This window comes from Muntiacus reevesi, chromosome 5, assembly GCF_963930625.1.
Source record: "Muntiacus reevesi chromosome 5, mMunRee1.1, whole genome shotgun sequence".
NCBI lineage: Eukaryota > Metazoa > Chordata > Mammalia > Artiodactyla > Cervidae > Muntiacus > Muntiacus reevesi.
This window is the reverse complement of record NC_089253.1, coordinates 50,370,027-50,396,838: the sequence shown is the minus strand read 5'-3', so window position 1 is coordinate 50,396,838 and position 26,812 is coordinate 50,370,027. Positions and strand designations below refer to the sequence as shown.

At 48.5% G+C, this 26,812-nt stretch overlaps 1 protein-coding gene across 5 annotated transcripts in view; it reads right to left on the bottom strand.

Annotated features, from left to right (window-relative positions):
* ATP2B4 (ATPase plasma membrane Ca2+ transporting 4) overlaps window positions 1-10,497 on the bottom strand; it is a 104,651-nt gene extending 94,154 nt beyond the window's left edge. For 3 of the 5 annotated variants that reach the window (XM_065938193.1, XM_065938189.1, XM_065938192.1), the window contains exon 1: window positions 10,095-10,497. The gene's annotated coding sequence lies outside the window, so the exon portion shown is untranslated. Of the gene's footprint in view, window positions 1-7,485; window positions 7,813-10,094 lie in introns of those variants that run through there. The other 2 variants (XM_065938191.1, XM_065938190.1) reach the window with 2 other exon arrangements.
* Between the last annotated feature and the right edge of the window lie 16,315 nt (window positions 10,498-26,812).

Genomic DNA, 26,812 nt, shown 5'->3' with positions numbered 1-26,812 from the left:
AGGAGAGGGGCTCTGCTCGCCCTTTTCCAGGACCTCTGCTTCTCCTCTACATTACTCTGCCTTTCCCAGCTCAAGGCCCAGGTGCCTGAGAAGGGATGTGGAAAGGACCAAGAGAAAAGGCCAGGCCCATGAGAAGCCACAGTGATTAGGGTGGTGCCAAAGCGCTTCTCCTTTGCATTTTCTCTAGTCCTGATGACCTTAATTGCTAATAACAGTAGCAACAATAACAATCATGGCACAGCAACTTTATGGTTTCTGGCATCTTTCTTTGAAAAAGCTTCTAGCACATGATCTCATCATGCCACACATCATCCCAAGAGGGGCTAGAATAATCGTCCCAATTACATGGGTAAAGAAAGTGGGTACCAAGATGATTTGACATCCATCTGGCTCACGCAGAAACGCGAGGAGGGGCTCAGGGGCCCAGTCACAGGCGTGGAGTGGGGAGAACTGGGCTTGGCCTCCAACTAGTCTGGTGTTCTTGGACAAGTCTCTAGGTTTCAGTTTTCTCACTTGGGATAAAGGGAAATGGAACCATTTCTCCAGTTCAATCCATCTCAAATGCTTTGGCTCAATAAAATAAAACCTCCCCAGCCCAAAGCCTGGTGACCAACCTCCCCTGGACCAAGGTCAGAAAACCCCTGGAAGTCTGGATGCCAGCTGTGCCCATCAAGCATTCCAACAGATGTCCTACAAGTGCTTCCCACAAAGAAGGCTGTAGTATAGACAGCGGGGAGGGACCATCAAAAACTCCTCCCAAAGGTCCACGAGTACCAGGAGAGAAGCAGGCAGCAGGCTGCTGCTGAGGCCGGATGCCTCCTCCTTGAGACCTGGGCGCTGGCTCAAACAAAGGACTGGAGGCATTCCAACAGGAGGAAGCAGACAGCCTCCCTCACCTGCCAGAGCGCCTGACTCTCCAGGACGCTGAGAGTCCTCGGCCAGATGCAGACAGCCCTTCCTCCCGATCCACCCATCCTCCCCATCCTCTCCTCCATCAAAGCTATTATCTCTCCTCATCCCAATCCTGTTTGGCAATTACCTCCTCTAAGGATGAGGTGAGACCTGTCAAACTCTGGCCTCCACATTCTCACTAATCTCCCTTCAGCGCTCAGCATCCCTGCGCCAGATGAGGCTTCAGCTGTGTGTCCTGCTGCGGTCTGCCACTGGATGGGGGGAATTAGATTGCTATTTCCTATTTCTTCCTTTCTCAGTTCCCTCCATTCTCAGCTCTGAACACACGAGGCAGGGCACAGGAATAGTGAACTACAGATGGACAGCACTCTCCTCTACCCACGGGCAGCTGCCCTGGCCAGTTACCAGAAAAACTCATGCTGAAATCTCAACTAGAGTCTGGACAAGGACCTGGCTAATGTGTCTACCTCCAGGGCTAAAAGCCTGGATTGAGAGAGAGGACAAACCAGCCTAGCAGCTGGTGACTCTACCCAAATTTCTCTGAACCCAATTCATTGTTCAGATGGAAATCTCATCTCTCCATTCCACTGCACTGACTGTAGTTCCTGACTTCCAGTGTTTAGTAATATTAATGTTAATTTGAATCATTTTAAGTTGCCTTTATAGGTCAAAAGAGGCTGCAAACTGGCAATTTCATATGGTTCGATCTAATAACTTTCTGGAGGAATCATGTTTCTTAGGAAATAAGTAAACTCCTTGAAGTTTTGGATTTCTGTATCTCCAGCCAATCTTTCTTAATTTCTGGTTTAGGACATAACAGAACCGTGGCCTTGGAGGCACTGAGTATGTGCTCCATTAACTTTCAGACCAGTGGGGATGGGGAATCTAAGAACTTTGTTCCACTCCCAAACTTGGAGGCTGTGACTATCCACAGGGCAGATGCTTTTAGGTCTCCTTACAACTGGTCATCCTGGGATGAAGGATGGAACTTAGCCATAGGATGTTACATTGTGCTAGACTCTATGATAAAAGAGCTTAGTTCCGGTGTTGAGTTTTGCCTCTTGGTAGAAAAGGAGCCTTGAATCAGAAATGCCTGTTTGTCCAAGCTTGGTTTCCTTTTATAGTGGGAGCGGTTAAGGTCCAGAGACGTCACCTGCCTCAGTCAAGGTCACTCGGTAGTCATAAGCCCAGATCACCAGTTTTCTGACTCCCAGTCCTGAGTTCTGGCAGGTCTGGCAACACACAGAACAAACCCGGCCCTGTCTGCCCCCTTCCAACTTCCTGGCTGCTGCTCTTTCAGGCTCCTCAAGCAAGACAAAGGGGAACTGACCGAAGGATCCGAGTCCTCTCCTCCTGGAGAAGGGCCCTGAGTCAGCACACAGGACTCAGCCCCAGGGTACCCAGGGAGAAAAGAGAGGAGAGAGGAGAATGCAGGCAGTCCTGGAAACCCGCGCTCTCTCCCGAGTTAGAGCCAGGCTGAAGGCAGATGTGGACATCACGGTCACTTGGGTTAGTGGCCGTGCAGCCTCTGTGCCGTCTCCAGGGGACGGTCCAGGCGCCCTTGCTTAGCCCACACTCGAAGGTTCAGGGCAGGCACAGCTGGGTTCCCTCAGAAGCACCTCATTGTAGAATTCCGAAGGGATGTGAAAGGTTGGCAGAAGCGACTTCTGAACCCTGGTGGATCCCTCCTCTTACACTGAGGGCCGTTCTCAGAGCGCAGGCAGTGACTCTGGAAGCCTCCGTCGCCAGGCCTCCCCAGCCAGCCTCGGCCTTGCAGGCAAGCGCCTGCGTCCACCTGCTGCTCCGGGCTGCCCAAGCTGCTCCCACCCAGAAAGAAGAGCCTGATGCTAAGGGCAAGGGGAAAACAAAAGCTTCCCAGAGGTGCTGTGTGCCTCGAGGGAGCTCAGAGCAGACGCCCTGTCAGTTCAGTCAGGGGTGAGTGAGGGGTCTGGGAACCCGAGGGTCCTCCCTGGCGCTTATGTCTCCCCCTGCCTTGGTGTTAGGAAACATTTCAAATCTGAAATGTTGAAAAAACAGTGCAATAAACAACTCCAGACCCTTCACTTAGATTCACCAATTGTTAGCATCTTGTATACCCTCTTGATGTATATAAATACACACATAGACACACACACACTTTTGTTGGCTGAACCATTTGAAAACCACTTGCAGACACTGTGCCCTTGAATACTTTTGCATAAATATATTCTCTTATAAAATCATTATCACGGCCATTAGCACACTGTTAAAGATTAACAATAATTACATGTCATCTAATATCTATGTTAAAAATTTCCCAGTTGTCCCAGAATGTCTTTTATGGTCTTTTTAATTTTTTTTTTCTGACCCAAGATTCAATTAAGGTTTATGCATTGCATTTGGCTAAAATATCTCTTTAAATCTAAAGAGGTTTCAGCCTCCCTACCTTTCTCTCCAAACACACAATTTTAATGTTTTTTTAATAATTCACTTTTTTGAAGTCTCAGTTGTCATGGAGAATGACTCTCATTCTACCCCAGTAGATTTTTTTTGGCTGCTAACATCCAGAAATGCCTGCGTTATTTCTTACTAGGTTTTTCAACATTTCAGGCTGATGATATCAAATAACAGTCTAACTACCAACTAATTTCGTACCTCTAAACAACTGACAGATTAGCTTTAAAAAGGTGACCATACTAAGTGCTGGTAAGGATGCAAAGCAAATGGAATTATCATGCAGTGTTGGTTCAAAATAGTACAGCCACTTTGGAAAACAGTTTAACAGTTTCTTATAAATTACAACTCTGAAGAAGTGAACAATTTCCCCACAAAAACCTGAGTCCAATATTTATAGTGAATTTATTCACAATCTCCAAAAACTTGGAAACAAATAAAATCTTCTTAAACTAGTGAACAGATAAACAAGCTGAAACAATGGACATCTACTCTGTAATACACACTCTTGAGACACAAAAGGACACAGGAGGATCTGAACTGTGTCATGTTTAGTGAAAGTCAGACACAAAAGATCACATCCTGTGCAATTCAGTAGGATGTTCGGGAAAGGCAAATATTGTGGTTCAGTATCTCATGGCACATCAGGGTCTTTTGTAAGAGAATAGACCCTGATGCTGGGAAAGATTGAAGGAAGGAGAAGGGGAGGACAGAGGACAGCTGGATGGCATCACCGACTCAGTGGACGTGAGTTTGAGCAAGCTCTGAGAGATGGTGAAGGACAGGGAAGCCTGGCGTGCTGTAGTTCATGAGGGTGCAAAGAATTGAGCAACTGAACAACAACAATCTCATGGTGGTGGTGATTATACGATGATCACTTTTGTCCAGACTCACAGAACTGCACACCAAGAAGTGTGACTTTTATCACACAGGAGCAGTTAAAAAGTGAATGAATAGATTTGTTAGATGGGCATGCAAAGGAATAAAAAGAATGGCTCTCATTCTAGATTGGTCTTTCATCTCCTCATGATTAGATTCAGGATACACATTTTGACAAGAGTATAGGTGATATGATTGAACTTCTTACAGCAAGAACATCAGGAGGAATTAATGCCAGGTGTTTCTGCTACTGAGGACGTTTGGTTATTTGGTTAAGGTGGTCAGTGCTGACTTGCTCCACTGTAAAGACAGGTGTTTCCTTTTCTAAGCGGTAACTGTGAGGCAATACACTAAGACCAACCCTTCACCCAGTGGTCTTGGCATCCATTAGTAAGTCTAGCCCAAATCAGCTATGATTTTAGGGCTGCAAACGGGTAAGTTTAACGTTCTGTCCTCACTTCCACACTTCACTGGCATTTATCTATACAGTTTCCTCTCCCCACTCCTCCCTGCTCCATTTTAACTTTCAGAATGGACTCAAGGAATCTTTTATTCAGTGTCTTACACTCTATTGCATTCCCAGTCTCACACTTGGAATCAGTATTTCTCCAAGGAGCACTGCTTTCTTTTTAATGGAAAGTGGTACTTAGAAATAAAACTCCAAGCACTAGGTGTATTCAATGCTACTGCATAGCATTGCTTCTGGACCCTTCCAGGGGATAGACCTAGGGGACACATAAAAAAAAATCATAGAGTTTTGCCTCACCTTCCCCCATTTTTGTCTCTCTTCTTCCAGAGTAAAACTCTGATTACCAGAAATATCAACACAGTTACTTCTTTGAGCTAGCCTATAATAATCAGAAAAGCTTCCATTTTATTACACCAATACCACAAAGTTCTCTGAGATCTTTTTTGCAGTTATTTTTATCCTTGGAATATACATTTCAGCATGGATATAGAGTCAGGGCACTAAACTAAAAAACTACTAGAATTAACTCTCTTATTTGTAATCAAATTGATATTCAGTTAGGATCTTTATTTCTGTTGCAGTCAGCTTTAGAGTTTGCTTTTTCCTTTCTTTTTGATCTAATTTAATTTGTGAATACATAAAATATTTACCTGGTTTAAAATTCAAAACAGTCTAAAAAGATATCAGTAAAGTTTCATGCCAATCTCTAGCCTAACTTGTTTCTACCTACCCCCTATAGGTAACCATTTTAATTAATTAATTTCTGGTTTATCCTTCCTATGTGTATGTATGTATCAGTTTGCAAAAAAAAAAAGCCCTATTTCTCCCACTTCCTCAACCCAAAGATGGCATACTATGCACACACTCTTTTGCATCTTGCTGCTTTTACTTAACAACATATCCTAGGTATCACATATCAGTTCATAGAGCTCCTACTCATTTTTTTGGCTGCATAGTACTCCATTGTGTCTATTAAAGATGGGCATTGATAGTTTCCAGACTTCCTAGTTGGCACAGTGGTAAAGAATCCACCTGCAATGTAGGAGACATGGAAGACATGATTTAGATCCCTGGGTCATGAAGATCCCCTGGAGTAGGAAATGGCAACCTACTCCACTATTCTTGCCTGGAAAACCTCACACCAGAGAAGCTAGGCTACAGTCCACGGGGTCGCAAAGAATCACACACAACTGAGTGCACACACAAAGAGACATCGATAGTTGCAATGATTTCCTTATTACAAATATGCCTTAAATAATTACCTTGTGCACCTGTCTTTCTGTATTTGTGAATGTGCATTTTCCGGATAAATTTCTAGAAACAGGACTGCGGGGTAAATGCATATGTTGTTTTTTTAGATACTGCTAACTTGCTCTCCATAGGAGTTGTTTGCACCCCTGACATTGATTTTGCAGGTGGAAGATCACAGCAGGATGCTATGAAGTGTTCTAAGTTGAGAGTTTCCCTGAGCTTACCTGAGAATCTTTAACTCCTCACCAATTAACAATTAAGCTCCCTCTGCCCTGAGTGATCCGACTCAAGAAGGCCAAAGCAAAGGAGTCTCACTGATTTCATCCCAGTTCGTCTCCCTGAATTATCCCAAAGATTTTTGTACTTAACTTGGGAAACCAGAGCAGAGAGAAATGATGAGGCTGAAGACTATAGCCAGAGAAGAATTAAGAGTGAAGAGTCCAAACAGGGCGGGGGGGCGGGGACTGTTAGCTGTGTTCTCACCTCCCTTTTCTCTCCTCTGGCCTGTCTGATCCGCCCCTGTCCCAGCACAAATTGCCTGCACCAGCTCCTCCCCTGGCTAGCAGTCGGTGGCTCTGGTTCTAAGTAGGTTCCGTCTGGTTTTCCTCCTCAGCCCCGTCTTTGTGGGCTGAACACTGAGGACGGGCTTACGGTGGGGGCCGCAGTGCCAGTCATTTCTGCTTCACCACGTGCAGAGGAAATAAGTCAGTGGAACAAGAATGGCTCATACAGGGAAAAAGGAAAGAGGAGACAGCGAGATGCCGGGAGAGGAAGTGGAGCACAAAGCATTCCACACCAGCCTTCTGGACTGCAGCCTGCTTTCCCCCTCTGACCTGCTCTGAAGCAGGGGAAATGAGCGGGAAAGGGACGGGCATCCCAGTTGACTCTGCCCAAGGGTTCTGCTTCCCTGGGACCCCTGCCTTGCTCATCCCTCCCTCTTTCTTACCCCCACCCAGCAAATACCCATCTGAGGTGACAGGAGTCAGTGCGGATCTGAGGAGCAGGGAGCCCTATCCCATGGGGTTGGTGGAGGAGGTCGGAGGCTGGGGGAGAATTCCTCCAGGGAAGGCAGTGGGGCCTAGGAGGGGCATTCCTCTAACAAGCTGAACCCAACACCAGGCTGACCTAAGCCAGACAGGACTCTTAAGGTGCTGGGACCAAGAAGGAATATCCTCACCTTCTCCCTCCAAGGTTTAGTGGGTCTGGAATGCCCTCAGCAGCAGGCCTTCTGGGTCAAAGGCCAGGGGAATAGAAAAACAGAGAAAAGGGCCCATGGGGGTTGCTGAGAGAAGCTGAATTATTCTCGAGTAAGAGGCAGTTTCCTCTGTAATATCTGAAACGCTGGTAGGTGGCCGCGGGCCAGGGCTGGGTTGAGTGGCCCAGGACCCCTCTTCTTAAGGGGCCGCGGCGAGAGAGGCACAGAGTCACGGCTCCCCCGCCTGCTCGGGGTGCCCCCTCCCGCAGCACCTGCTCCTTCTGACCCCCTGGGCCCTCCCGTTCTGACTTTCCTGGACACCGAGGGCCATCGACCCCCGACAAACCTGACTCAGCACCCCTCCGGCCATCACCGGGGGAGCGGGCGTTCCGGTTCCTGGGGAGGCCGGAGACCGCAGGGAAGCCAGGAGTCAGCCCGGGAGAGGCGGGTTCCCAGACCCCCCGACGCCACCTTCTCCTGCGGGCAAACACTGACTGCGCCCGCGGTGCTGAGAAGCCCGGGTGGAGAAGCGAACTGTGCTCGGTCTGCTGGGTTCTGAACCAGCCAGGGCCGCGGAGTCGGTAACCGGGAGGGGAAGGAACCGGGCTCCGGGCACCCCCGGGGGCAGGGACCCGCGCGCGGCCCGGAGGCCAGGGTGCTCGGCGAGCTCCGACCCCGCAGGCCCGGGGCGGGGCGGCGGCCGGGCGTGGCCGCGGCGGAGGGGGCGCAGCGCGGACCCGCCCCGGGCCCGCGGGGATGGCGTGGGGAGCGGGGAGCCCCTCGGCCCCCGCCCGCGGCTCAAAGCGGCGGGCGCGCCCTGCGCGTCCGGGAGACGCCTCCGCGAGCCTGCCGGGGTCGACCCCGGGTCAGGGCCCTGCGTGGGGGGCCGGCCGCGCGGACGCGGGGGTTACGGGGCCCCCCGAGTGGGAGACGGCGCGGAGAAGGGGGTGATTTCGGGGTTGTGCTTCTGCAAGATGGTGGCGCGGAGGACGGGGGTCCCGGGCCAAGAGATGAGCTCCTCTCCTTGGCTTTCCTCAGAACCCAGGAGGGGTCCTGCCGTGGGCCCCCTGCCCACGGGGTAAGGCCCCCCTCGCTCCTCCCGCAGAATCTAGGGAGAGGCGCGGTCTGACCTTGCAGGAGTGCAGGCAGCCCCGTCATCCAGAACCCCAGAGTGGAAATGGGTTCCTGTTGCTTCCCGGCCTCTGTCTGCTCTCCCCCAAATCTTCTGCTTCCTTCTTTCCAGGTTCCAGCTTCTCGCCTTTAAGACTCTTCCGACCAAACTGGCTGAGAGGGCGAGGGCGAGCGCCCGGTTCCACACACCTGCACTCCTCAGCCTCGGGGGCAGGACCGGCTCCCCAGCACCCTTCATCCGCCCCAGAGCGCGCTCCGCAGGCCGCCAGGCCGGGCCGGCCGCCGAGGGAGCCCGCCTCCTACACTTTCTCCCCGGCTCCCTGCCCCGGAGGCTCCTCTCCTCCGGGCCTGCCCCAGCCTAGGATGACCTTGGTCTCGTCCCTTCCTTCCTTGTAAAAGAGGGCCTTGAGCTGAGGGGGCGATGGGGGCAGGGGGCTCCAAGTGGTAAGGACCAGAAGGGGCAGCTCTGGGGGAGGCTCCGGGAGGGAGACGAGACCGTCACTCCCGGCCAGGCACTCCACCCAGGCGAGGTGGGTGCGGTGGGGTTTTCCCGTCCCTTCGGCGCCCCCACTGCCGCGGGGCCTACTGCGTCAGCTGAGACCCCCCCCTACCAGGCTGGCGGGCACCAACTTCAAGTTACTGTGAGTCTGGCAGGTATGCCCGGGAGGGCGGTGATCCTGGCCAGCAGAGTGCCCACTCTCTCCCAGGATGTGGCCAGCCACTCCCGCACCCTCCACACCCGGCAGGAGCGCGGTGGATCTTTCAGAGAGATGACGGAGGCGTATGTGAGGCTGGACTCGCCTGCAGAGGATGCCAGCTTGCCTCCTCCACCCCAGGGGCGAGCCAAGTATTTGAGCGAGTGTTTGTGAACCAAAAGGAGGGACAATCCCAGCATGAATTTCTAGCTCTTCATCAAGACAGCACAGTGGCCCAGGATGCTGGGACCCTCCTAAATGTTGCCTGTGGCCCACCCTAACCACCAAACACTCGCCAGCCCCGTGAAACTGCAAACTTTCCAACTTCACCCCTTTGCCTTTCTCCCCTTTGGGAACAGCTATATATGGGGCGGTGCCCTCAGAGACACTCATACAGTTGGTTCTTGACGCTCTGCATACACTCAAACAACAACGGTATGAGGGAACTCCCAGCTTTTTCCACGACTAATTATAGTCGTGAAAGTCTGAGGATGTTTTGCAAGCGGTAGAGAGAAACTGCTGAGGTTTCCCCACAAAGCCAAAGAAAATGTATGCATTCCCCTTCCCCACCCCCAACTTCTCCTAGCCCAAACCGCCACTCACCCCCCAGTGAGCCCTTTCTCAGCCCCCAGACCTGCCCCTCCTTCCTGTTGAAGATTTCATACTCATTTTTTTTTTTTCCATCTCTCTTTAGGGCTTTCAAGAAAGGGAACAGACACGGAAAATATTTCTGCAACAGTTTTCCATTCTGTGTCTCATTCCCAAGCCAAGGGGGAGGAGGGGGCAGGGAGGGCAGGAACGAATGGGGGAAAACAAATGCTTTTGCCAAAAGCTCAATTTGGGTATGAAAAATACAGACCCTCCACTTCCCTACCCCCACAGCCTAAGAATGACAACTAGGGGGAAAAAGGGAGAAATCACTTGTTTGATTATATGGTTTCTAAGAACTGAATCTAGGAAGGAAATATAGTATTTGACAAATCTGTGCACACATACACACATACACACACCCTAAACCCAGTCGCAAGAAATATGCTAGGGAGAAGAAATTCAAGGAGTTAAGTCATTGAGAGGAAAGAAAGAAACTAAGTTTGCAAATCACGATTCAATTCATTCTCTGCAATCCTACCTCTCTTTCTTAGCAAAGATCCAGGCTTCGGCAGGCGGGACTCCCCCTCCAGCCTTCCATGGACAGGGGTAGGGTGGGGGGTGTCCACCCACCGGTCTCCCCAGTGTGGCAACCACGCCGGAGTTGCTAGCTGGTCTCTTCTGCTTTCCTCGGGGAGACCAGGGAGTGGGCTGGGTCTCCACCGGCCCTCCCAAGGGAAGGACCTCTCAGGTTCCTGGAAGGAAAGGGCGCCGGGGAGCTGGGCGGGTGACCCTGGTCTTGCTTTTCTCGGAGGGACGGTTCCCCAGGAACTTCGCGCCCCCTTTCAACGCCCGGATTTAGACGGTTTCAACAGCAGAGCTTTCTTAAGAAAATGCTTGTCATGGCAACAGCTCCAGCCAACTCGGGCCAGACTCTGGCTCACCAGCCCGGCCCGGGCGGGAGGAGAAGGGGCGGAGCGAGGCCGGGCCGGGTGGGGCTTGGCGGGGAGCCAGACCATTCCTCGCTGTTAAGGTGGCCCCGCTGCAAGCTGCGGTGGCTTCCTGGTTTGTCTTAAGGCGGCGTGGGGAAAGGAGGGGAGGAATCCTCTTTCCGGTGGGGTCTCCTCTCCGCCCTGCTCTCCCTGGTCGGAGGCAACGCAGGGTGGGGGTGGAGCGACGAGTGGGTGTGGGTGGCGGTGTGCAACGGTTGCTGGGCGGAGGGAAAAAAGGAAGCTTCTGCAGGTCTTTGGTTTCCTGCGGCTCCTCTCAATCTCTTACTGCCTTAGACCCCGGACCCAGAAACCCACGGTGTCTGCGAACTTGGCCCAGCCCCTGCACCCTCCTTCCCGGGTCTGAGTAGGGAGCCTGCTGGAGGAGAAGGAATTGCTTTGGTCGAACACACCTAGACACAGCTTTGCTAGTATGCACACCTTAGTGCACAATCCTTACCCAGATCTCACATACCCGCTGCCTGGGTAACCGCCTCAGTAACCACCAGGGGCTCATCCCCAGTGCGTGATACTAGCTGCCTAATTTGAATCCTACTCTGTGTGGGCTATGGCGCCAAAAGCTTTGTATACACCATTTCTAGTGTTCATGACAATCTTTTTAAAAGTTTATTTATTTTTAATTGAGGAATAATTGCTTTACAATGTTGTGTTGGTTTCTACCCAACACCAACATGAATCAGCCATCAGGATACTTAGGTCCCCTCCCTCCTGAACTTTTCTCCCACTTCCCACCCTATGCCCCCACCCCCAGGTTGTCACAGAGCACCCATGTGAGTTCCCTGCATCATACAACAGGTTCCCACTGACTCTTCTACATTCGGTAGTGTGTGTTTCCATGCTCCTTCTCCACTGGTCCCAGCCTCTCCTTTCCCCCACCGCTCCTGTCCGCAAGTCTGTTCTCTATGCCTGTGTCTCCACTGCTGCCCTGCAAATCGATTCATCAGTACCATCTTTCTAGATTCGATATATACGTTAATATATGATGCTTGTTATTTCTCTTTCTGACTTACTTCACTCTATAATAGGCTTTAGTTTCATCCACCTCATTAGAACTGACTCAAATGAGTTCCTTTTTATGGCTGAGTAATATTCCATTGCATTTATGTACTGCAGATTCTTTATCCATTCATGTGTCGATGGACATCTAGGTTGCTTCCATGTCCTAACTGTTGAAATAGTGCTGCGATGAACACTGGGGTACATGTGTCTTTTTGAATTATGGTTTTCTCAGGGCATATGCCCAGCAGTAGGATTGCTGGGTCAGGTGGTGGTTTTATTCCTAGATTTTTTAAGGACTCTCCATACCATCTTCCATAGTGGCTGTATCAGTTTACATTCCCACCAACAGTGCAAGAGGGTTCCCTTTTTTCCATACCCTTTCCAGCATTTATTGTTTCTAGATTTTTTGATGATGGCCATTCTAACCGGTGTGAGATGATCTCCTGGTAAACTTGAAAGGTACTTATTATCTTCATTTAAGTTGAGGAAATTGAGGATCAGTGACTTGTCCAAGGTTACACATCTGGTTAATAACAGAGCAAGGATGTAAGGCTAAGTCAGACTGACTCCAAAGCCATGTACTTCCCTGCACTTGTATCGTGTTCCAGCACACATTTCCATGTTAACTTGCATACAGATATTCATGCACACTCACACACAGACTATAAACTGTCAATCACACTCACCAGCATTGTGGAACAGTGCCACCCCTAGATTTTGCCTAAAACCTTCTGGCTTTCAAGTGCAAACATGCACCATCAACTGGTGCACATCTACATTGACTGACATATTCCCACACCTCCCTTAGCAGGCATGTAAACACAGGCAGACACACACACTCATATACTAATGGAAGGCTGATTAAAACACACCTCACAGGTTAGAGTTGTAAACTATGATATAGAGAAGGTGACTGGCCACAACTTCAGGGTTTGGGAAGAGACCTCTTTGATCCTCCCATCTTAACCCAACTCCTCACACACACCACACCTGTCCTCCTTTTGCCATCCAACCTCCAGGCCCAAGCATGAAAACCCACGTGCCTGTGGAAAAGCAGAGTTGTGAGTTAGAGCCTTGTGGTCTGGTTTTCCTCTGCCTATTCACACCCTTGCCAGTGTCCTACCGTTTGGGTCCTTTCTTTCCTCTATTTTTCTATTCTAAGATTTCTCAAGAACTCATTTATGTCCTATTTCTGAGCCAGGGAAAGTTAAACAGACAAAAGTAAAGAAACTGTTCAGAGTGGTTGGTTGGGCTCAGAACTCAGAGTTTCCTAATGTGGTGCTAGAGATTGCCTGCTCCCATCTATCTTGGGAACTGAATCCAAAATAAGTCCCATGCCTACCCTTGTGCCTGTCTTTCCCAGTCCAGTAGATGGAAGATTCCAGGGGTGTAGAGGGGTGTTTGGGGTCACGCTCTCTGGAAGCCATCATGGATTGTTTTTCAAGCAGTCCTTTCTTCCTAGGGAGTGAAAGTCTCCCCGCCCCACCCTTGGCATTTAGAGGAACCCGAAGGTGAGCTGTGCTCTCATTCAGCCTCCACCTCTCTTCCGACTCCTCTGGTCCATCCCACTCCACTCTCCAGAGCGTTTCGGTGGAAGGACTGGTGGTAGGGATAGAGATGTTAGAGTTTCTCAGGTCCTACCAAAATGTCAGCTTCAGGAGCCCAGATCAGTTGTTGAGGAAGACAGGGAAATGAAAGGAATGGAATCAGCGAAACAGAACTTCATATTTAATGGCTGTCAGGTTCCCTGCCGGACTGCAGCAGCTTGACATTTTAGTCCCCAGTGAGTGTCAGTTGCATCTTTATCATTCATGAGAAAGCCAGTGTCTGAAATGGTGCTTTATATGGATTAAAGTGTATTTTAAGCTTGTCTGCAGTGGCTGTGTGTGGAGGCCTTGCCCAACTGTTCTGTAAGTTTGCCTTGGAGGAGTAACAATTTAGACGAGATGTGTGGTCCCATTTAAGGAAGGATCTGCTTTGGCAGTCTGGCATGTAGGGGCCGGGAAATGATGCCTGGTTAGTACGTGAAAAGCTAGAGAGTCTCCTCAGACTTCCTGGGTTCGAAGGAGGCAGGCTGTGCAGGGGAGGTGCTGTCCAAAGAGGTGCCGAGGCTGGCTGGGGTCCCTAGGCCGTTTCAGGTAGATCTGCCCCGTGTCCCTGTCACTCGTGGGGCTTGAGGGATGAGGGGAGAGCCTCCAGCCCAGCCCGACTCCAGCCCCTGGCAACCAGGAGGGACAGTGTGGAGTGGCCGCGGCTTCGTCTCTGTAACTGAACCAGTCCTGAAGCCAGTGTTTGCTGAACGCCCAGAAGCCTTGGTGCCTTCTTTCTTCTAGCAGCGGGCTTGAGGTCTAGAACAGATAAAAATAAATCTACCATAAAAATAACTGCCCAGTGTGGGAGAGCAGAGGCGTGCCCCTTCTCCCACCATGAAAAGTGGAGGTATCGTCTCTCGCACTGAAAGTTCCTGGCCGGGCTGTTGTGAATGGCTGGCTGACTGGCCTCTGACTAGACCCTTTTCCTTCTTCTCCCTGCCGTGCCGCTGCCTTCACGTGTTCTCCGACCCTTGAAGTGTAGCCTGGCTCCCCTCAGCCAGGTGTCATGACCTCCAGTGGGCCAGGCCAGTGGGCTTCCATCACTGTCGACTCTGTCCCCACGCTGACTCTTCCTTGAAGAAAATGCAGTCAGCCTTGTCTCTCCCTTAGGTGTTTAACAAAGCATGTTCCTCTGGCCTCTTGAGACCCCTGCCTGGAGTTCCCCAAGTCACCAGGGCCAGTTCTTCCTGGCTTTCCTGAATGAAGGCTGCATCTCTCCTTACTGTGGGTATCTACTGTTTATCTGTCTAGAAACCAACTTCCCCCTGACAACCAGACCCAGTTTTTCTTGAAGATGGTCTTTCTCCTCACTGTTAATATGGAAACTCCTTTTATTAGACGCCCATCCCTACCTGACCCAAAGTGAGCCAATTATATTCCTTTCTGAGATTTTTGACTAAAAGGCCAAAGTGAAAATGAGGCTTGACTCCCTCCAGCAAGGACACTCAGAGGAATGAAGCTCTGGAAGTGTGAGGTACTGTGTTCCCTGCCACATGAAAGAAGCCTGCCATCTTAAAGAGTAAAACTTGTGCGCAGAGAGAGGCAGAGAAGAAAGCTGAGGAGCGAGTTCTGGCAACATTTGAATCAACGTGACCTCGTATCCTACTATACCCTTGCTTTTCCTACAAATGAGTTAGTTACATGACTCATTATCAATGCGTAATCTAGACTAAATTGGGTTTTTTGATCACATGTACTAATATAGTAATATAGAAACCTTTAAGTCGATACGTACCATTTTGATACACTCATTTCAGTGAATTTTATTCATTCATTTTATTCATTACTGAATACCTACTATTCAATTCAGTATACACATTGAATGGCTACTGTTTTAACATCCACTGGGCCTAGATGAGGCATACAGAGATAATAAAGCTTATCATTTAGTGGAGGAAAAAGGATGTTCACAGCATAAATAACCACAATAGAAGGTGTTATATTCTTTTAAACAGTTATTATTCTTTTAAATGTTTATTGAGTGCTTACTATGTGCTAGATAGTATATGGTGAAATTTGAAGTATGAAAATAGTTCTCTGGAAATTCCAGGGAGTGATAACTTTTGGCAAAAACATTAGAAGCCTCTGGAAAATAGATGGTATTTGGAGGTTCCTGAAAAATCTTGAAGAGTAAGCTTGCTTTAGCCTGTTTTGAATTGGGGGAGGGGATGGTGGAGAGGGGCAGGCTGGAGTGGTGAGCAAAAGTCCAGAGGTAGGAAGAGCAGAGAGTGGAGGCTGGAAGGTAGGCTTGGTATGGACCACTGAGTGGTCCATATATAGCCCTGAGTGGCCTCTTCAAGTCTATGTTTAGCAAGCTGGCTGCGGCCGCAGCATGTAGATAGCTTGGAAACCTAGGTGGCAGGCAGGGATAATCCCCACCCAGTGCAACATTGGGCAATTTTATGTAGTGTAGTTATATATAACATAGTCTCCCTGTTCTCTGGAAGCCTCTGATCTAGTTGTAGAGACACATAAAACAGATCACAAAACAAAGTGTGTGATTAAGTCTAAAGCTTGGATCCAGATGAAAAATCCAGCGAAGGTCTAGAGAAAGGAAAGCTGATGATGGGCTGGAGCCTTTGGGGAAGACTTTTTAGAGTTGGTGGGACTCCTGCTAGACTTCAAAATTCTATCCAGGGTCTCCTCGTTCCCCTGCAGAACAACTCTGGTGATGGCTGAAGGCAGGGTAGACAGAGGCATTTATCCCAGCAACATTTGCCCCCATGCCCTTTGTGTGTCCTTATACATAACCCAAGACAAGGCTGCTGATGGAAAGGAAACTGGAAGACAGAGCTGGAAAGCAATTTGGCTGCAGGTTGGTCCCCAAAACTGGGGGACAAGAATGCCTACTAGCAACGAGGAGTCAGTGTGCTAGGCAGAGATGTCAAGACAGAAGCCTACTGAATGAGCCTGGGCCAAGATGATAGGTAATAAAAGAAGACTGCAGCTATATAAGAGCACAGATAGCCGAGACAAGCTCATCTGCTCAAACAAGGAACCCTCAACTCCGTGGTGAGATTTGTTCCAGGAACCAGATAGGGAGCACTCTATCCAGGAAGGCAATAATGATTTCAGCTGGGAGGGTCCTTGGACGATGAAAGGAAGGCTAGCTCTGGCTGGTAATATGAGAGATAAGCAAATCACAGCAGCTGTCTCAGCAGCAATAGCAGCAACAAGCTGGGGCTATTTTTCCACTGCAGGAAACTTGCTGGGCCCTCCACAGGAGGCCTGGCTTCCAGCTCACCCCTTGCTGAGTGTGGGTGGTCATCTACCCTAGACAAGCAGCAATTTCATTTTTTCCACTTCCTGGGATTTCTGTGGAGAGGACTGGGTGGGACAACCTTTACCGAGATCATTAGAAAGCGCGTCTGAGCTGTAAAGGGTGTGATGCAGAATTAAATCAAAGGATGCTTTCTCTGCTAACTGGAAGGAGCTGGTCTCAGGATCACCAGTCTCTGCCACCACAGAGGCCTTTGGGACTCAACTTTTATTCGCTGGGTTTTTGGTGTTTTGTTGTGTTGCTGGTTTAATGCTCTGATTCTGGCAACAATGAGGCTTAGTAGGGGTGCTGAGAACTCCACCTCCTTCTGTGATTGCGGGCAGAAGAGCGTTTATGGTGGGGAAAGAGTTGAGATGGGCAGTGGGAGTGTGTTTGAATAGGAAAAACGTGTGTGTTGAGCCCCTCCTGGAGTGAAGGAATTCTCTCTTCCTCATCTTTGCCTCCCTGGTGACCAAGCACATCTGAGATGTCCGGGCATCCTGTGAATGGAGGAGTACAGGATCTAACATGGGAGAGTCTGGACCAGTAGAGGCGAGGGCCAGCAGCACTTTCAGGATCCAGCGCTTTTGATCATATGTAAAATTGGTTTGATTTACTTGGGAGCATGTTTTACTGTTCCGATTTTACTCTTGTTCAGTTGTTTTGGAAACTTCAGTGGTTTGGTTTTAATTTCACTTTGAACTCATTAACTAGTTGTTGTTTTTTTTTTTTAACTCAAGTTCGATTTGTGATTTGTTTTTCTAACAAAATATTTGTCTTGCATTTGTTTCAGTCTACATCAAATCAGTGTCATTTAAAAATAATTTTTGGTTAATGTCTGTGTTCAATAGAGCTGAGAAAGTAAATGTAGAAAGAAGGGAACAAGTGATGACTTTTAAATTTAATTTTTAAACCTAATTAGAGTGTCAGCAGTGCCTTAAGTGCTCATTAAGTTTCAAATAAAGATCAAAGAAAAGCCAATTGGAAGGATCCTTTCTGACCTCCACGCCAGACAGGAAGGGTTTATAATCTGTCCCATCTCACAGGTCCTCTGTTCCAGAGTCTTTAATAGCTCTTCCATGTTTGCACAGTACTTGCAGTTTACAAAGTGCTTTTTCTGCACAGAATAATTGGATCCTTGCAGTAGTTGTACATGGTAGGGAGATTAGGATATGAGCTATTATTCCTGTTTTCCAGGTGGGGAATAGGATTGCATGATATCACACAGTTTGTTTGGCAGGTCCTCTGCCTGCTCAGCCAAGGTGCTTGTCTCCTACTTTGAGTTGACAGGCTTTCTCATCCTGCATACCTTGGGTCAGTTTTTCAGACTTCAGGCCCTCTAGGCTCAGGGGGTGCTGCAGAGACCTGGGGAGAACAGCCCTGACTGGGAATGGCTGCAGGAAAGAGGAAGCAGCAGTGGTCCTCCATCCCAAGAACTGAATTCTAGCTCCTCTGGTTTGTTATCAAACTGACAGTGGGTCCTAGATTCCAGAAATCCTTCTGCCTTCATGTTTTCATCTGGGGAAGACCACAGGAGGTGGGCCCTCACACAAACCCAGAGTGGAATTTGCTCTGCTGGGAAGGCTTAGGCTGTTTACTCCAGGACCTGGGGCCCTTCAGTCCCTCCTGTTATTTGGGCAGTTCCTTAGCCCCCATCTTCATACCCTTTCAAACACAGAGTAACCTGAAGGTTTCCCACAGGGCCCTGGGTAAATGCTTAGGCTGAGCACTTACCTTCCAGTCATTTCTCCAACTAATATTTACAGACAATGAGCAAGCCAACTCACTTGCCTTATCTCCTTTCATTCTGGCAGTCCTAAGAAGTAAGTGTCGTTACACTAATTTCATGGGAAATGAAGCTCAGAGAGGGCTGCTAAACAGTAAGTCATAGAGCTGTTTGCAGCTCTAGACATTCTGACCAAGCCCGTTGTGCCCGCGTACTTCTGTTTTACTTGAAACAACAGACATATGAGTGTGGTGACCACCCACTCTGGACAGGCGCCATAGTAACCATTTGTGTGAGTTATTTTATGATGGGAGGTCCTGGTAAGGAACACAGTACTAACAAGCCACCACCAACCAGAAGTGCTCAGGAAAGGTCATAAGGAGATGCAGCGTGTCCTCCCACCTCCCAGAATCCTCCTTGCTGGCAGCCATCTTGACTGAGCAATGCGTGCACCACCAGGAAAGACCCTGAGTCAGAATGACTGGCCAAAAACAACCCAGAAACTAATCCCATCACCATGAAACTGTGAGCCACACGGCAGAGCCGTCCTCCTGGGTTCCCTTACCCTCCTGCTCTCCGCCCGGGCACCCCTACCCAATAGGGGTCGGCATGCTTTGTCGGCATGTGTGTTTCCTTGGGCAATTCATTTCTGAGTGTTAGGCAAGAGCCCCCTTTCAGGCCCTGGAATGGGTCCCCCTTCCTGCAACAAAGCCAGAGTGGCCAGTTCAGGGAGGAAAACGAGATTTTAAATGTTTGGCTTGTCTGTGTGTCTATCTCAGTTTAACAGCCTCCAGAAAGCAAGGACTGTGGCTGGTGTACAGGCTTTTTGGTCAAGAGAGAAGGAAGAGGGAGAGAACACCTACTCTGTGTGTTTAACCTGGTGTGTGTGGGGGGGCGGGGGTAGTTAAGCAGATGGAGGGCAGACCCAAGGTGAAGGGAGGGTTCTGAGCGCTGGAATGCTGCCTCTCCCCAGTGACCACCTACTCCAGAGCTCTTGGGGTCTCAGCCTGACCTCTGGAGGTGTTGTACCCTGTGCTTCTAGGAAGTCACTCAGTCCACACGCCTAGCTCCAGGCAATCCTGCTAAGGCTCACCAGGTAGAGAGCCCTCTTTCTGAAAATCCCCCTGAACAAGGAGATTCTGCTGCCTGCTTGCATTACACATTCCTCTTTTATCCATTAGAAATAAGTAAATTCTTCAGAAGGGCTAACCTGAATCCTTCTTATTCAGATTCTGGTAGGCACTCACCAGAAGCAGAAAGAGGATGATAAGTGAGATAGAGCTCATTTTAAGACTTTTGCTCAGCTGTCTTCCCTGGCACCCGACTCCACACTGGTATTTGGAGTCTGGAGCTCTACGTTAGAGGCACTCTTGTCTGCTGGAGCTGGAAGTGAGGGTACCAGAAAGAGTGCATCCATCAGAGTCGAGGACAGACAAAGAGGGGCTGCTGCAGCAGGTGACTCCAGGCTGGCTTCCTTAATCTTAGTTTCTTCTGGGATTTGGTGGTTGTGGAGTGAAGAGGAAGTATGTCAGTAGGAAAAGCTATTTTTCTTTGCGTTGTGTGTTGCGTGGAGGGGTGTGGATTATTTGACCAATTCAAGTGGCTAGACAGTGTTCTATTTTTGGTTCCTTGAGTGGCCTTTTGCAAAGTGTTCAGCTTCTATAGGCCTCAGTGGGCTCCCCACACCTGTGACTTGGGAGCCTGGAAGTGGGATGCATGCATGTCTCTCCTGGTGTTTGAAACCTGATTAATTAGTTTGAAGGAAAGACAATGGCAGCACTTTAAGCCAAGATCCTTGGGATAAGTTAAAAATAAAGAGTCAAATTTTGAAACTCTTCTTATCAGAGGAGCCTTCAGAGGTCATCTGGTTTTTTCCTTCCACATTCCAGGCTGGAAGGTTCTTGTCACCATCCAATCTAGCTGATTCTATATGAAGAGAAAGTTGTTCCATACCCTTCCCCACCACACCCAGGCTCTGTGAGGACCGGCCTCTATTCCTGCAATTTTTGTTGACCATGGTGGATGCAAGCAGTTCCTATGGTGCATTCCAACGGGACTGCCTGCTTCTGGGACCTTAGGGCTTTATTCACCATAGGAGTCCTTGATGCCCAAGTTGTCATTCACCCTAGAATCATAGGCATTGGGGTATAACTGCCTGGTAATTACCCCTGTGCCATCAGCGTGATATCATTTCCATGAGATAACTAGCCTGGCAATAACCAACTTGTTAGACTTCTTGTATGATAAAGGCTGAGAAATAATTCTCAAAATAACTGTTGCTCAGATCTGCTTGCTCAGCAGTCCCTTAAGACTCAACTCATGTGTCACCTCCTCTGAGATGCCTTCCCTGAGTCCCCTCTCCCAAACACAGGTTAGGTGCCCCTCGAGGCTTCAAAAGTGTTCAGAGGTGACCTCTATTAAGGCACTTACTGTGTACTGCAATGATGGCCTATTGCTGGGTCTCCTTCCCATTAGACTACAGGCTCCTTGAGGGCAACACATCTTACTAGATTTTGTATTTCCAGTAGTTGACACAGTGCCTGGCACAACAGGTGCCTGACAATTTATTAGAGCAAAAATGAATCAACAGCTGACTGAACACATGTATGAATATAAATTGTGGTTGGTGTTAAAGGTTTGGAGTTAGTCATAAAAGCATCCCATCAGATTCCAGAGGCAGGCAGACCAAGAAGTCGGCCACCTGGAGGTCTTTAAGAAGGAGCAAAATGCTATCTGCCTCTGTGTGTGTGTGTGTGTGTGTGTGTAGTCACTCAGTCGTGTCCAACTCTTTGCGACCCTTTGAACTGTAGCCTGCCATGTTCCTTTGTCCATGGGACTTTCCAGGCAAGAATACTGGACTGCGTTGCCACGCCCTTCTCCAGGGTATCTTCTCAACCCAGGAATCAAACCCATGTCTCCTGTGTATCCTGCATTGCAGGATTCTTTACCCACTAAGCCATCAGGGAAGCCTTGCCATTCACCTGGTCTGGGCTAATTTTGGTTTTGCCAGGCTAGGGATGTAAGTCTCTGACCTTGCAAACCACAGATGTTAAAAAGGGAGGTAAAGAGTAGGGTCAAAGTTCTTCCTTTGGGAACTCACCCTCAGCTCCCTCATCTGTTTCTGAGGCTGCTTGTTGCAGAATAAAGTTGAAATGCTCAAAATCCTTTGAAATAGGAAGTCTTGGGTGGGGTCTATACCCACCATTGATCATACACTTCTGAATTTCCACTGTGATAAAGGTTTTAGTTAGGATACTGTATTTGAGTCTACGAAAACTTGAGGGGTTAGTATCATTATCCTCATTTTATTGAAGAGGAAAGTGAAGGTCAGAGAGGTTTGTTAACTTATTCAATGTCACACAGCTGGTATGTAGCAGTACTCAGTTTCAAACCTAGTTTCCTTACTAGGAAGGAAAGCCCATATTTTCTCTTCCAAAGCCTGGGGCCCGTGCCTTGTGGCTCCTGGACTTCTGACTGTTCCATCCCCATCCCTCTGCCTCTACATGCCCTCTCTAAGCATAGAAGTCACAAAACAGTTTATTTCTGGGTCTGGCATCTTGGTGGATAAACTCAACCCCAATGAGGTAACTGATGCAGTCTCTGCCATCCAGGATGGGCTGGCATGGGCTAGCCATCACACACTGGCTGTCACACACTAGCTAGCACAGCCACATTTCCAGTCCCCTCTCCTGGATTCCCGCTCCTCCCGTCCCAGACCATGGCCAGGGGTATTTCTCTTAACTTCTCCTGTCACACAGGAACAAAACCTCCTTTGTCTGGGCAAAAAATTACTCTGATTTTCATAACAGCTATCTCAATTCAAAGCCATCACATCCCCTGAATTATGAAAACTGGTATTTTGCAAGAGGTTTCTGCCTCTTCTGGATGCCTATGAGCAAAGAAATTTTTGCTAAATATTCATTTTTCTTGAACTCACAGTCTTTTAAAATGCCTTGGAGATATTCAAGTCAAATGTTCTGTTTTAAGATTGAAGAAACAAAGGTGGATAAGACTGACTCTGGCTCTTGAGGGGCCAGGAGTTTGTCAAAAGTTCCTCATGGCATCCATTTGTGTAAATGTTTCACCTAGCGCTGACAAATACTTTAGTAGTTACATTGGATGTCTTCACATTAAGAAACTTGACCCACTGATTCAGGATAGGGTCTGTAGTGGTCATTTGCGTCTTTTTCTGCTTCTGGTAACAGCAGCTATTTACTCCAGGATCTAGGGCCCTTGTATGTAGAGAAATCCTCTAATAGGGTGATGTGTCCAAAATGTGAGCTTCAGAGTTGATACCTACACCTGCAAAATTTCAGGTCCCTTTGCTCTGGTGGGTAAAATCACCCCCTAGCTGATTCCCTGAGTGGCAGCACTTGGATTTTTTATTTTTCCTTTGAAAAATCACTGCTGTGGGAACCATCACAATATTGTAGCACAACTATCCTCCAATTAAAAATAAAATACATTTTTTTTTTAAAAGAAAAATGACTGCTTCCTCTCGCTAAAATCTTGCAGTTTGGGAAGAATTGGCCCTACTCCTGACTTTAAACCAGGGGATGAGACTCAATTCTGGAACTTTGGTCAAAATCCCTTCCAGTAGAATTCACGCTAGTAGCGTTAACACCTGGATATCTGGGGCCATCTTGGCAATGCCTCCTGGAGAGCCAGCGTCGGAAGTCCAGCTGCAAGTGGCAGAGAAATCAGTCCTGAGAGTGAGATTTTTGTAGGCAGCCAGGCCTGATATCCTCATGGATTTTGCTCAGGCCAGGTTTAGTTAGGTTTCTTTTCATTGCAATGGAAAAAATCCAGACTAATATTGGACTGAGGCCCATATCATTTACAAAAAAAGAGTTGCCTTTTTCTACTGGCCTGAGGGAACAGGAGCGAATTCTTCCCCCTCCTACATCTCCTGCTATACATTGGTCTTTTCTTACTTCCTTTCCGCTTTCAGGTTACCCCAGAGTTTGGTTTAACTGGATTTCATCAGGATAAACATGTTAGTGTGTGTAGATGATGGAGGAATGAGCAAGTTTCTAGACAGTGCTGTCCTGGTGGGGCAGGTGAGGCCATGGGGGGACACAGAAGGAAAGTCCTCAGTTCAGGGTGGGTCCCGCTGCACTGAGTCCCAGAAACAGCCCTCAGGATGGTGGGTCACTAAGCTCGGGTGAGGGAGTAGCAGGCCCTCAATGGGCAATTACGTAGTCTCCTGAGATGTCCACCCTGCACCTTCTGACTCTTGATACTGAGATCATTGTCCTCTTTGCTTTAAAACTCCACAATACCCAGAGGTCTTGTTTCTTTCCTTTTCTGTCCAAGATCCTGCCATTCAGAGAATCAGCTGGGGGTGATTTTATCCACCAGAGCAAAGGGACCTGAAAATTTGCAGTTATAGGTATCAAATCTAAAGCTCACATTTTGGACTCATCACCCTATTAGGGGATTTCTCTATGTACAAAATACTGTTCTAGTGCATCAGACCAACAGCGCTCTTTGGGGTATTGCAGACAGATTTGTCAGGCACTCCTCTGTTTGCTACACTCCTCTGTCTCCCTGGCTCCTGCACCCATCTTGGCTTCTGGCTAGATTCAGTTTCTGAATTACCATCCAGAGAAGAGGGACTTGTATTAATTATCTGCACAATATTCATCCCCTCTGGCCTGTGCTGAGATGAAAGGAAGAACATCCTAGCTAGAAATGCCTGAGGGAGGGAAGCTGAAGAATGTTCCAACCGAGGACTAATGAGGGAGCCATGCCCATCAGGCTCCTGGGACCTCTTTCCAATCCAACAGGAACTAGTGTCTTTCTGTCTCCAGCTTGGTTGTGGCCTAGTCCACAAGTACTGCCACAAGTCTAGAAGCTACCTTGTCTGGGTTCTTTCTGTATTTGAACTGATCTCCCAATGTCCAGCACCCTCATGGACTCCAGGTAAACATCCCCCCTCACCACCCACTGCTGTTCCCTATTAGGCTGACTGGACACCCAGAGTCATCTGTTTTCACATGGGCCCCTGTTCTTTTGGTCTCAGGCTGCCTGAGGTTATCTCCAGGCCCAGTTTGTGCAGCAGCATCTGCATTTCTGTCTCAATCTGGTTCCATTTGGTCATTTCCTCTCTCTCAAGGTCCCAGTCACCTTGAACTAGATCAGTAAAACAGAAAGCAGTAAGGTGAAGGGGGCTCTGAGTCCCCTCTGCAGGGCAGGCACCTTTGTTCTTTGTGGTAGTGGCTGTTTCATCCACATTCATTTGTCACATCTTTGCTTGACCAACAGCACGGTACAGCCGGGGTGCCCTGGACTCTGAGCCATCTATAGCCTGGATCCTAAGCCCTGATCTCATTAGCCTAATGCTCCAGCTAAGCTCAGCTCATTTGCCCATTTAAAACAGCTTTAGCATAAAGTCTGTGCCTAATTTTGTTATAGCTGCATGAGGAGTTATGGAACGTCTATGGTGTAGTTGACTACAAAAACTTACACCTATGAAAATTCAGTCCGTGCAGTTCTGTTCAGTTCAATCGCTCAGTCATGTCCAACTCTTTGTGACCCCATGGACTGCAGCACACCAGGCTTCCCTGTCCATCTCCAACTCCTGGAGTTCACCCAAACTCATGTCCATTGAGTCGGTGATGCCATCCAACAATCTCATCATCTGTCGTCCCCTTCTCCTCCCACCTTCAATCTTTCCCAGCATTAGGGTCTTTTCAAATGAGTCAGTTCTTCGCTTCAGGTGGCCAAAGTATTGAGGTTTCAGCTTCAGCATTAGTCCTTCCAATGAACACCCAGGACAGATCTCCTTTAGGATGGACTGGTTGGATGTCCTTGCAGTCCAAGGGACTCTCAAGAGTCTTCTCCAACACCAAAGTTCAAAAGCATCAATTCTTTGGCACTCAGCTTTCTTTATAGTCCAACTCTCACATCCATACACGACTAGTGGAAAAACCTATGAAAATTACCCAATGGCATAATAAGATTCAATGGACAGAGGAGCCTGGTGGGCTGCAATCTGCGGGGTCACACAGAACAGGACATGACTGAGTTACTGAGCATGCATGCATGCATAATAAAGTGATATGTGAATGACACAGAGTGTCTGGAATGGTCTGTGATTTGTCGTTGCTTGAATCAGAAGGGAAGTGTTGCGGGTGTCCCGAGGATGGCAAGATGTCTGGCTCTCTGATTGTTAGGGAACACCTGTAGGGATTGAGGCAGGTCTTGAAGCTTTGGAGGATATGGACCAAGTGGGTTTGAAATTATAGGGAGTAGCTGGAACTCAGGGAGGCCTGAACTTTGGGGAAATCATCCTCCTGAAGAATATTCAAGTTGAGGCCTGCCTAATTGAAGCCAAAGGTTCTTGTCAGGGGCAGTAGCAGATGAGAGAATGTGACACTTTCTCTAACTCTGGGGAAGATTAAGAACTCATTTGTCAAAATAAGTAACATTTATTGCTAAAGTCTTTTATATGCATCAGCTCTTTTAATCCCTAAAACAATGCTATGCAATCAGCATTTAGATTATCCCTGATTTTTAAAGATGAGGAAGCTGAGGCTCAGAGAGCTTAAGACCCCAAAGCTATATCAGGATTTGAAGCTGTGTGTCCTCAAAATACTTAACTTGTCTCACCATATCCTGCTGCCCACCCCGCCCCGGTCCTCCTTCCTGTGGGTCCTGTGACTCATCCTCTTTCTTGGCAGACCCTGTGGTTTTTGATAACTTGGTGAATGAGGTCATCCTGATGTTGTTGCCACACCTAGTGGCCCCACATTCGTGGGCTCCTCAGGCCTCTTGGTTGCTGGAGCAGGAACTCTGCAGCTAACGCTGCCTGTTTTTTTGTTTGTTTTGGTTTTTGGTTTAAGTTTCTTTTTTGAAAGAATGAGGACCAGGTTTCCCAAGGGCTGAGCCAAAGCCATTTAAGTAATATGCTCAGTAACGTAAAGAAGCTTTTTTTTTTTTTAAATCAAGAACAGGCATTCTCATCTCAGGTGAGCTCCCCATGCTGACAGCACTTGGAGCAGACTCTGTCCTCCCTTTTCACTTGAAGACTTAAGCCCGATATGCCAGAAGCCTGCTCGTTATGCCAAAGCCTTTACCTTCTCAGGCCTCCCCTCCTGGCCCTTGTAAACATGATATGTTGGTTGTCAGTGTCTATCTCCCAGGACTCTCAGGGTGTTCTGTGATTAGTTGCTCAGTCGTGTCCGACTCTTTGTGACCCCATAGACTGTAGCCCTCCAGGCTCCTTTATCCATGGGAATTTTCCAGGCAAGAATACTGGATTGGGTTGCCATGCCCTCCTCCAGGGAATCTTCCCAACCTGGGGATGGAGCCCAGGTCTCCCGCACTGCAGGTGGATTCTTTACCATCTGAGCCACCAGGGAAGGTGCTTCTTGTAGCGGGATGTGGAGGAAAGTAGTAGGGAGGCAGTCAGAGGGGGCTATGCATGTTAAGTGAAATCCGTGGGCTAGGCACTGTGCCTTCTATATATTTTAAAGCTGAGTTACAGTAGTAGATTATCAGTACTATTGGCCTCATTTTGCAGTTGAGAAAACTGACACTCAAGGAAGTTGCAGAGAAGTCCATCAAAGGCTGAACCAGGATTCTCTTGATTCTGAAGTTATTTATCCTTCTGGGTCAGGCCTCATCCAGCTTGAATTTTATCCTGTAGGCAATGGGGAATCACTGACG